This window comes from Phragmites australis, chromosome 8 (assembly GCF_958298935.1).
Source record: "Phragmites australis chromosome 8, lpPhrAust1.1, whole genome shotgun sequence".
NCBI classification, from domain to species: domain Eukaryota; kingdom Viridiplantae; phylum Streptophyta; class Magnoliopsida; order Poales; family Poaceae; genus Phragmites; species Phragmites australis.
The window spans coordinates 28,740,464-28,751,319 of NC_084928.1; positions in this window are offsets into that span (position 1 = coordinate 28,740,464).

A 10,856-nucleotide genomic window follows, 5' to 3' on the forward strand; every position below is an offset into this window, starting at 1 on the left:
ACGGATATTTCAAGTGGAGAGCTTCCCAACTAGTCATATTCCTCTATTTATAGCCTAGGAAACTTGAGGTCCTAAAATACTCCTTTCTTGTAGTATATTTCTATCTACCATCGGGGGCATTTTGGTTTATTTTCTCTTGCATCTATAGGACGACCGTGGCGCCTTCATGACTTAGCTTCACCTTAACACAAGCTTCGCGATGATACCATGTGCACTCTATCCACCTGCGGTTTTGTGACCAAACCGGGAAACCGACTCGCACGCTTCTTAAGGCGTGACTCACATCTTCTTGCTTTGACCTCAAGCAAGCCTTTCGATGTTGACGCGTGTCCTCCATCTTACGATCTTGACTGTCGCAAGTCTTATCAGACGTAATAAAAATATAAACACCAGATGGCCCGTCGTTCACACTAGTGCAACACCGGATCATCCGGTGAGTACAACTTCACTAGAACCTGGTTTACATTTCTCTCCAGAAAAATTAGTCCAGTGATCATAAAATCCCAACACCGCAGAACTGAAAGTGTCGGTGTATTAGGAACCAGGGGTCCCTGAGTCCCAAGACCGGACCGGCCGTCCGCCACATGTCACCATCCCGCGGGGTCCACCCTGCAGGAGAAGAAGAAACTAAGTCCCGGGGGAAGGTGCTCGGGGCCGTAGCCTCTAGGTTCCCGAGCACCCCGGTTCCCCGATGATCCGCAGAGTCCAAATACCGGGAAGGAAGTGCTCATCCAAGTGCTCGGGAGAGAGTGCTCGGGGCTGCACGTGGCAGCCCCCGAGGACTCGGTTCCCCGAAGGTCTCATCCAAGTGCTCGGGAGAGAGTGCTCGGGGCTGCACGTGGCAGCCCCCGAGGACTCAGTTCCCCGAAGATCTCACCCAAGTACTCAGGAGAGAGTGCTCGGGGCTGCACGTGGCAGCCCCCGAGGACTCGGTTCCCCGAAGGTTCGCGCAAGATCGTCCGACGACTCGAAGGGTCCCATCGTCGGGGTGTCAGCCAGTCAAGGGCCCAATGCCGCATTTAATAGGCACGCGCGGTCTGATATCCTGACATCCTGACATTCTTAGCTGCCCACGCCCCAGTGTTAGACCCCGCCATGCACTGGTAGGGGGGCGTGGGTCCATTAAATGCACGGGTCCTGTCCCGTTTCATCTGGATGCCTCGGGATAACGTTGCCAGAATCGAAGCACTCCGCCTGCCACCCTGCCCTGGCAGAAGAACAAGACAGGGTGGGCGCACCGGGCACCTCTGAGGCTGCCCAGTGGGCCCCCTTAATGGCGCCGGAGGGCATCCACAGTGGCGGGTGGTCGGATGCGCGCCGCATTTTTCCACCGCCCCTGTCACTTCGCCAAGACGGAATGATGACGCCTTTCTCCGTGGCACCTTGGTATTTGCGCCCCCTCTTTCCCATTCTGGATAAGTCAAGGTCGGCGCACCTATAAAAGGAAAGGATAGAGAGCCCTCGGGGGATAGACGGAAAAACAAGGAAAACAAGGCAAGGAAGCCCAGATAAAAAGGCGAAGAACATCACAAACAAAAAAAAGGCCAAGCTAAACACGAGAGCCTCAAGCTCTCTGTAGGTAGCTCACCCCTGTAACAGATACATTCTTGAAGAATTCCCTTCAAGAAGAGATATAACACACACACAGGAGTAGGGTGTTACGCCTCCGTGCGGCCCGAACCTGTCTAAACCCCGGGGCACCCATCTTTCTCGCACTAGGACGATCATCTCCCACCAGCCACTACATTTATTTCCGTTCTCGCTTATTTCCCAAACAAGCTTATCCAGGATCATCCCCCCGGCCAAATCTCTAAAAAGGGGTCTCTCGGATCCCTGCGACAGGAGTTCATCCTCCGACAGAAAGGCTCCGATGATACTCTCTGGTGTTCACACGCTCATCACCGGACTATCCGGTGAATACATCATCACTGGAACTTAGTTTTTTAACCTCTCTGAAAATCTTTATCTGGTAAAACCTCTGGTGATCACTCGTGCACACACGAGACCATCCGGTGAGGCTACCGCACCAGACTTTCACATTTGTACCCTTCTCTGAAAAAATTAGTCCGGTACTCACTCTCACCTACACAAGATATTTCGGTGAATGAATTTTTCTCTGTCTCTACGCTGAAAAGCTCCGGTACTCATATCTACCACACAACAGACTATACGGTGACGTCAAAAACCATCGTAGCGGACTATCCGATGAGTGCAAGCTTCCTGCACCGAGACACCGATACAAACTCCAATTCTTTTCAACTTTAGTTAGACAAAATCAACATTTCAGTATATAACCATGCATATGCTAACCAACAAAAGTCGCACAAACGTCAATCACTCATTATACAAGATAAACTAAGTCACATCTTAACTTGGTTTCTCAAATATTTATTAAAGAACTTTCATAAGTATTTACTAATAAGATACTCTTGAATTGGAAATTCAAATCCTTGAGTCGATGAGTGTGCTAGACTTTTATCTCCTCACCAATAAATTCGGATCTTGCAAAGATGTCATGGATGCCAATGATCAATGCGGCAGGAAGAAAATAGGAGGATTCCAAATTTGTTTGTACCCAACTCACTCTGGTGCAGATTGCCTATCTAGACGTTGCAATTGTCGTCTAGGCGTGCATCGCGTCGGTAAAACCCATCACAAGTAAATGAAATCTTGCAACAAAATTCATCAGAGATGAAGCGAAATGGATAAATTGATTAGGTAGGGATGCAAGTTTTATATATCTTGTGGCAGATTGATCACCAAGGCTGACCTCGTAGACTCTAACAGTAGTATCTCAGAAGATACATGTCTGAATCCCCATCCTCTCTTCTTGATAGAAGAGGCGTCCGGGCTTCTTCTAGCCTATCTTTAGGATGAAGCCTCAAAGGTTCCCGAACCTAAGTTACGCGTGGCCCAAAGACCCTAAAGTAGCTCAAGCTTTAGCTAAGCTCAGAACGACGAGAGCTCGAGTAAACTTGACTCAATCTGGCAAGGTTGCTAACATGTAACTCATTAGTAGTTCGCAATTAGACATCAACGCTTGAGAACAAGCTCGGTTGCTCGGTGACACAAACTCAAGTCAGACCAAATTTAAAACATGGGGGCTCTGTGACAGATCTACTGTGGGGAAGATCAATCGACTGACGACAAAAGCGGATAATATCTTCTTAACTAGGAGGGTTGATTGATTTTCACGGGAGCAAATCCATAATTTTGGAGCAACAATTTGACTACTCCATAAAATTACAAAAGGGGGAGAGATTCATGAATTAGATTGCTCCATAAAAACGTGAAGTCGCCGCCTCGTTTGGTAGGATTTCGTCCAGATCCACGATATCTAGATTTAGATCTAGATTTTAGAGCCCGCCAAACACCTCACTTAGCTCTCAAGTAAGCTTAACTCAAATCGAACTACTCGAGCTGGCTCATTAAAATTCACAAGCTATCTATGCTTGTCAAGCTCGACTCGTACGCTAGTCAAGTATAGTTCAACTCGAGCTTGAGCCGAGCTCATGCTTTTCTGACAGCTCTGAAGCAAGGTTGTATTAGAGGCGGCTAACCGACTTAGGAACCGAACCCGGTCCGGCCAGCCCGCACGAGACCAGAAGTAATGTTAGGAACGCCGCTAGCTGCATGTTTGTATTTGGAGAATAGAGATAGGAGAGGGGTAAAGATTTTGGATAAGACAGTAAGCCCGGTCGGAGGCCGATGGCGACGCCGCGTCTAGCAGCAGAGCCCGAAAGATGTAGCAAACAAGAGCAAGACGATAACGAAGAGAAATTAATATAGCACCGGAACTTGCATTTTCCTTCGCGGTGCAAAAAGAAGGTGTAGAAACCTCCGAGCACAGTGGCGCCAGCCATCGTCCAGACGAGCACCTGAACGGGGACGGGCATGATGGCTGCGACCTTGTAGGAGAAAACGACGGCCGTGAGCAGGGTCGTGGGCACCCAGACTGCAACTTTGAGCTCGTCTGGTGGCGGAACCCGGGGCTTCCTTCTCGAACCACCGGAGGCAGCAGAACAGCAAGACCAGGTCGGTGTACGAGAACGTCACAAAGGCGACGGCGGCGGCGGCTCCGTTGGACCGGTAGATGGCCATGGCCGAGTTGAAGGTCAGGAAGGCGAAGCCGAGCAGCGTCAGCCACGAGAAGCCGCCTCCATCTTCATGGTCCGCCACCGCCTCCCGGCCGGCGCTCGCCGGGGCGCGGAGCAGGGGTGCCAGCTGCTCCTCCGCCAGCTTGGTCTGCTCAGGACAGCGCTAATTAGAGCGCGCCCGCGAGCAGTAAAACTCGCGGCCCTTTTCCGACAGGAAAACGACGCGCGGTCGGGCGCGCGGGCGCGGAAGGGAAGCAAATTATACGGGACCGAATCTCACAGAAAGACCCCTACCTGTATGTGACATGTGTGCTCTACTCTTTTTACATGTGTTCAATCAGACCGTTAAATCCAAAACGAACGGTATAGATCAGGGTCTCACGGAGGCATTTCTGCAGAGGGTCTCATATAATTTTCTTCCGCGGACAAATTTGTCGCCGGCTGGCACGTGGCCCAGGGTGGAAAAGCGCGTCCGCCGGTTCAGCTTGCTTCGGAGCAGGCTGCGGGGCCGAGGCCAAGGTTCAACTTAACGACCGGTCATCCGTTATCGAGCTCGGGTGGTTATTGAAAATTTGTAATTATCGTGATAATTGTTTGAAATTCGGTTAAAATTTGGATAAAATTTATTTACTAAAATTTAAAATTTGATAAAAATGAGTCAGAATCGTCTCTCGGTAACCGGTCAAATTGGACCGGTTACCGAGCGATTTTCTCAATTTATCAAGTGGTTTTCTCGAATTTTCCATATTGTTGATAACCGCTTGTTTTTTTCGATTTATTGAGCTATTTTCTCGATTTTCAGTGAAGTTCAACAACAAAAACCTAAAAATCGGCTCAATTTTGTAAAATCAACAACTAATTTATCTAAGTTTCAAATAATGTGAAACAAATTTGGCCAGTTTACTTGTAACATGAGATACATGATAAAAGTATTTATACTCATAACAAGTTGAAAATGAGAAAATGTATTTGTTAAACCAAGTTAAATACATAGTTTACCCTTTGCTAATCCAAAAATTATGAAACTAATTTTTTAGTCTTCTTACATGATTCTATGTCTTTTAAAAATACATGAACTCATGAATTAGTTATTGTAACATGCAAGATTGTTTAAATATGTTGTGACTAGATTAATTCATAACTGACCCATCATACCTTTAAAATTAGTGAAACCACTATTAGTTTACTTATACTATATTTTATATAGGAAAAATAATAATAGATATGAAAAGTTAATTACAGTGTTGTCTCTTAACATATTCACTTTATACTTGTGAATTTTGAAAAAATCATAGAGAAATTAATAAAACTCTACATAAAGTGAAATCAATTTTAAAGATCTTCTTAAGATACATACTATGCAAAAAAAATATATATTTACATGTTAAGCTTTTCCTTAACATGAGTTAATAACTGAGCGGTACGTTTTAACTTTTTTCATTTTTTTAAACTTACTCCTATAGAATATGATATAAACGACATTATTTTTGAAAATGTTTCCACAGAGGGTCTTAGAATTGTGTCTAGTTTTTTTTATTTTTTTTTATTTTTTAATTCAAATTCGGTTACCGTTCGGTTTCTGAAATCGGACCGGAGTGGTAAGGTCGGTAACCACGAATTTTGACGGTTACTGTCAATAAATTGAACCCTAGGTGAGGCCCACATGCGCGCGGAGAGCTCATGTGTAGCTAGGCTGCTTCGTTGTTGGACAAGCCTCTTTGGAAATCCTTTTTTTGAAATTTGATTTAAAAGTTTTGAGAAAAAAAGTTTTGAGAAAAAAAGTTTTGAAAAAAAAACATTTTGAAGCAAAAGTTTGGTTTAAAAGTGTTGAGGAAAAGTTTGAAGCAAAAATTTTAAGAAAAAAATACCAAAAAAGTTTTTAATAAAAAATTATCGGCACAAACTTTCCACTTACCCTCATTCAGCTCCACCTGGGCCTCCCTGTCTGTCTCTGCTCGTAGGCAGCGAGCTCTGCACAATCCATCGTCCGTGACTTGGCTGGGCGAACCAGAAATTTCGATCTGCTCAGCAGCCATGACGCGTGCGACGAACGATTATCGCCTGGTCGTGCTTTTTATTCTGTCTGTTTTAAAGCAAACGCCCAAAGCTCTGGATAAATGAGTAAAAATAGCGTGGGCCCATCTCGCGTTCCCACCCAGAAATAAGGTCACCAGTGCGGTTCATTTCGCGGTGCTGGTGGTTGCGTCGAAGCAATGCAAAGCCTCCAGTGGGAACACCGAAGAGCCATTCCGGCAACTAGGAACAGAAACTAGGGGATCAGTTTGCAGCCTGCCGCGGAGGGAAAAGAGAAGAACTCAAATTCAACTAAATAGGCACGCATGGAGACTTTCTTCCTTTTCTGTCCGTAAAAATCAGCGGCTCATTCAAGTTGTAAGATCTGTTTCGGAAGTTTGGAAAAATTGTTCCAACAGTTGATACGATTGTAGCAAACGCAGACTTCACTGGAGCCCTTTGTAACAGTAAAAGGAAACCATGTGACTAGAGGTGAAACTTAGACTGGACCGAATTAGGACAGCCCATGGTACGAAGATTTAGCACGGCCTATAGTACGACACGGTACGAGAAAAATTAGGCTGGGTCAGCATGGTGCAGATGTGTGGGCCGTGCTGTATCTAGGGTCTTAGCACGATAGACGGTATGACCTGATCCAAATAATAGGTCGTGCCTGTGTGCCTGGGCCAGCCTGGCACAAATGAGCCTGATTCTTGTAGAGTTGTTGGTTGGTGATTGGAACGTACTGTCATTGACGATAGGTCAAGCTAATACAAGTGCCTGACAGTCCGTACGTCACTGGGCTCGTAACATTTTGTCTGAATCTCTCATTATGGCACTGATCAATTGTTGTAAGAGAGTCTTACGAATATCCACGAACAGATCGAAGCTTGTTTGTTGACTGTTGCCAATTATGTTTATGCGTGTCCTTGTTCATCGAGCATAACAATCGTGTTTGCTTATTGTGACAGCCAGATCAAATATTTGACGGTGCTTAATCATGCAGCAGTGACTATATACAAGTTCACAAATGCAAGGGTCGTGCCTATGTCGGCAAGGCGTGCCATGGGTCATGCTTGGGCCTGGCCGTCAGCTTGCCATGCTGGCATGGCATAGCCCGACGGGCTGAACAGGCCGAGTCTGCTTGGCACGAGGTGGCACAAGACACGAAGAGGTTGTGTCGTGCCATGCCAGCCCAGCCCAAGTCCCATCTCTACATGTGACCCTCCATACACTCTCGCTTGGACCTACCAATCGCAGGGAGTACTTATAAAGCTGATTAAACTGTGTCACTATCTCATAAACACATGTGACCGGACGCCAAACCTCATAAATGTAATTTGATTATAATATCACCGATCCGATGGTCCCTCCCAACTCTGGTTGGTGGTACCGACTCTATAACCAGAGACGAAACCTAAGCCGACTGAAATGAAATCGAGCGACGATTCCGAGTATATTGTTCTGGCGTGTAGAGTCAACACCGTCGAGTTAGGTAAGGCATTAGGGTTCAAGTTCAATGGTAATTTCAGGGGTTAGAGGGACGTTAGGGCTATTGGTTCGTGTAACACCCTAATTTTTGGCTTTGTCAATTATTAAATTTTTTCCCATAAATTAGTTGATAGCATCACCACTAGCATAGGAATAAAATAGTATTTTTATAAATCAAATAAATAACTTTGTTATATTTTGATCTACTGCATTCATGCTGGCTCTATAATCATAGTAGGTCCCTTTTTCTCCCTCTCTGAATTTCTTGGGTGAAAATTGTTTCAAAAACTCGTTTGAATTCGGTTTAGATTTGAATTAGAGTTGGAAACATAAAGGAAATAAAAAAGAGAAATAAAAGAAACTCAACCCAGGCCAAAACTCCATTAAAATCTGACCCAAAACCCCTCTCCCCTCTCCCTCTCTCCTGGGCCAAGGCCTGTCCGCCCTCCCTCTCTTTCTCTCAGTTTGGGTCAAGCCCATCCGACTGAGCCGGTCTCCCCAAGCCAGCTGCCGCCCCACCCTCTCTACTTTGAGGGCCCAACTTAAGCTGCCGAGCCGCTACCGAGTTGCCGCTGAGCCGAGCCGAACTCCGCCTCGTCTTCCTCCTCCGGCCGCTCACCTCCCTGCTCCCATGCTGCCGCCGCTGTCATTTCCAATTGGAGCCGCCTCCTTTCGCCTTCTCGCCCGAGCACCGAACCGCCACACACACACACACCCTTTCTCCTCCCTTTTCCCTCTTCAATCACGTGAAACGATCATCCGTTGCCATTTTCGCCAGTGCGGGTTTATCTCCGACGATGAAGTCTGGCCGAACCGTGCGTCTCTCCCTCTCCCTTCCCCTCTATAAATCCTATACCACCAAGTCTGCCGTTCTTTCGCGCACCTCGTCCAACCTTTCCCGCCCTCTCTCCTCACCCAGTTCACCGCCGCCGTCGTCTCAAGTGAGTTGTGCTACTACCGCTGCCATCTCCGGCCTGACTAACTGCCCCTTTGGTTTTGCAAGGAACTCTGGAGGCAAGTCCGAAGGTCCTCGTCCCTGATTGGCCACCGGAACCTTCTCCCAGGTGCACTCCGACCATCTTCACCCCTTGTCCTCGTCACCCGGTCACATCGCCGTCGCTCCAACCCCATCGACGCTCGGGGTGAGATCGCCAATCCTCCCTCTTTCTTTTCCGTGGCTCGTCGGTGAAACATGGACACCGAAGCCCCCGTTCCGGCCAACTCCGGCCACTCTCCGCCGCATAGTGCCACCGCCGGCCGCTCCGGTCCACCATGGACCCGTGCACTCAGTCCATGCACTAGCCCCCATCCATTATAAATAACTCTACCCTCATCCATGAATAGATCACTCATTCCTCACATTTCTTAATTGCAATGTCTTACTCAGCTCCATTAAGTCCACCTAAGAAACACTGGGGGATTTTCATCCTTTAGGAGGTCGAACTACCGATGTGCTTTTGTAGCAGTCCTTGTAGGTTTTGCGAGTCCCATGACATATCCTACACATATGGCCTATGCTTCTTCATGTGTGCTAACTACTAGTACGATAAATCTCGATATGGACCGTATGAGTACCCACTGGTATAACGACATAGATCACTCATGTGGCACTTTTCACACGATTTTATGTACTCTCTTACTAATCTTCCCTCTTGTTTCTTTTGTCTAGTCTCCTCCACCTATCTGCGACTTCATGCAATGGCTCGATATGGAGCAAAATGAGGACCAGAAGCGGTGGGTGGATATGGAGATACGGTGGAGGAGGAAAACTTACCAACGCTGAGAGTACGAGCGATATCAGGAGGAACTATGGATGAAGCGGTATGAGAAGGAGCGCATCAGGAACACCGCGGCTCAAGCACACGAAGCAGAGAGAGAAAGAAAGCGAGAGAGGGCCCGTCGCGATAAGGCGGGGGGCCCGATGCCCTAAGAAAGGGCAAATATCCTAGGTGCACTCAGTAGAGAGCATCTATTTTACCTCGATCTATTTTCATTCTCTAAGGCATGTTAGGTTTAGCAGCGGCACGCTATTCGGCGTACTGTACATGCCAAAATTTATTGTTATCTCTTAATCGTTATGTTCCATTCGCGCGGCGATGAAAAACCCCATATCCCATGTAATATTTATCATCGTATGTAAACTTTATGCTGGGTTATATAATATTTGTGTTTTATAACTACTACTGTTTGACAAATTAGATTTTGTAATGTCACTTGTTACAAAAAAATTTCACACACTTTTACACCAACTAATTTTTTTTTAGAAAATTAATATACAATATTTTTCAATTTACAGAATATAAATTCTATTAAAATACTAATTATACGAAGGTATCGCCCGTTAAACAGATAAGAGGAAGGTCTCTCCCGTTTAGCGAGCGAGAATAAGATATCACCCGTTGAACGAGCGAGAGGAAGGTCTTGCCTGTTCAGCGGGCGAGAACAAGGTGTAACACCCTACTTTACAACTAAGCCTAATTATTTAAAAATAGGAAATTTGACAGCATTTCCTCTATAGGACGGTATAACTGACCAAAAGAGATCACAGGCAGACAGTATATAATATAACCTGCATATATATAGAAATCTTCACGACGCTACCAGCGTCGTACCACAACATAAACCAAGCAAAACGGCAGACCACCAAAAACACCACTTATAACACCGGTTGAGCTATCAACATGGTGATGAGGTAGTATGTGCAGCTACTAAGATCCATCCCCAAAATGCACGTCAACATCTAAACATACCTGTAAAGATTTTATAGGGGGTGAGACGAGCTCAGCAAGTAACCGCTATGAATATAAACATATCTCACTTAGTTTAAAAGCATTTGGGAAATAAACATTCTTCTCACATCAACAAGAAAAACACACGGTTTTAAAGAGAATAGCCTTTCAGAATATTTCTTCATTCCTTTTTGAATGGCTCATGATAAAAACCACAACTAATTCATGAAGACAAAGGTACAATCCAAATCAATAAGAAAAGCATGGATTTAAATAATCGAATGCAACGTCATCCATGATTTGAATGAATTAGAAAAGAAAACCATATACTTCAATTTTATTTGCAAAAGAAGTAAGACATGAATATAAACATAGCACGGAATCACACCCCCACGTTACTTGCCTTTTACCAAAAGCGACGAAGAAATTCGATCAAGAACGTCCAGAAGTGGTACCACCTGTACAGGTATATTATTAGCACTAAAACACATTTAAATACATAAAATATGAAGCGTCAACCCTACGT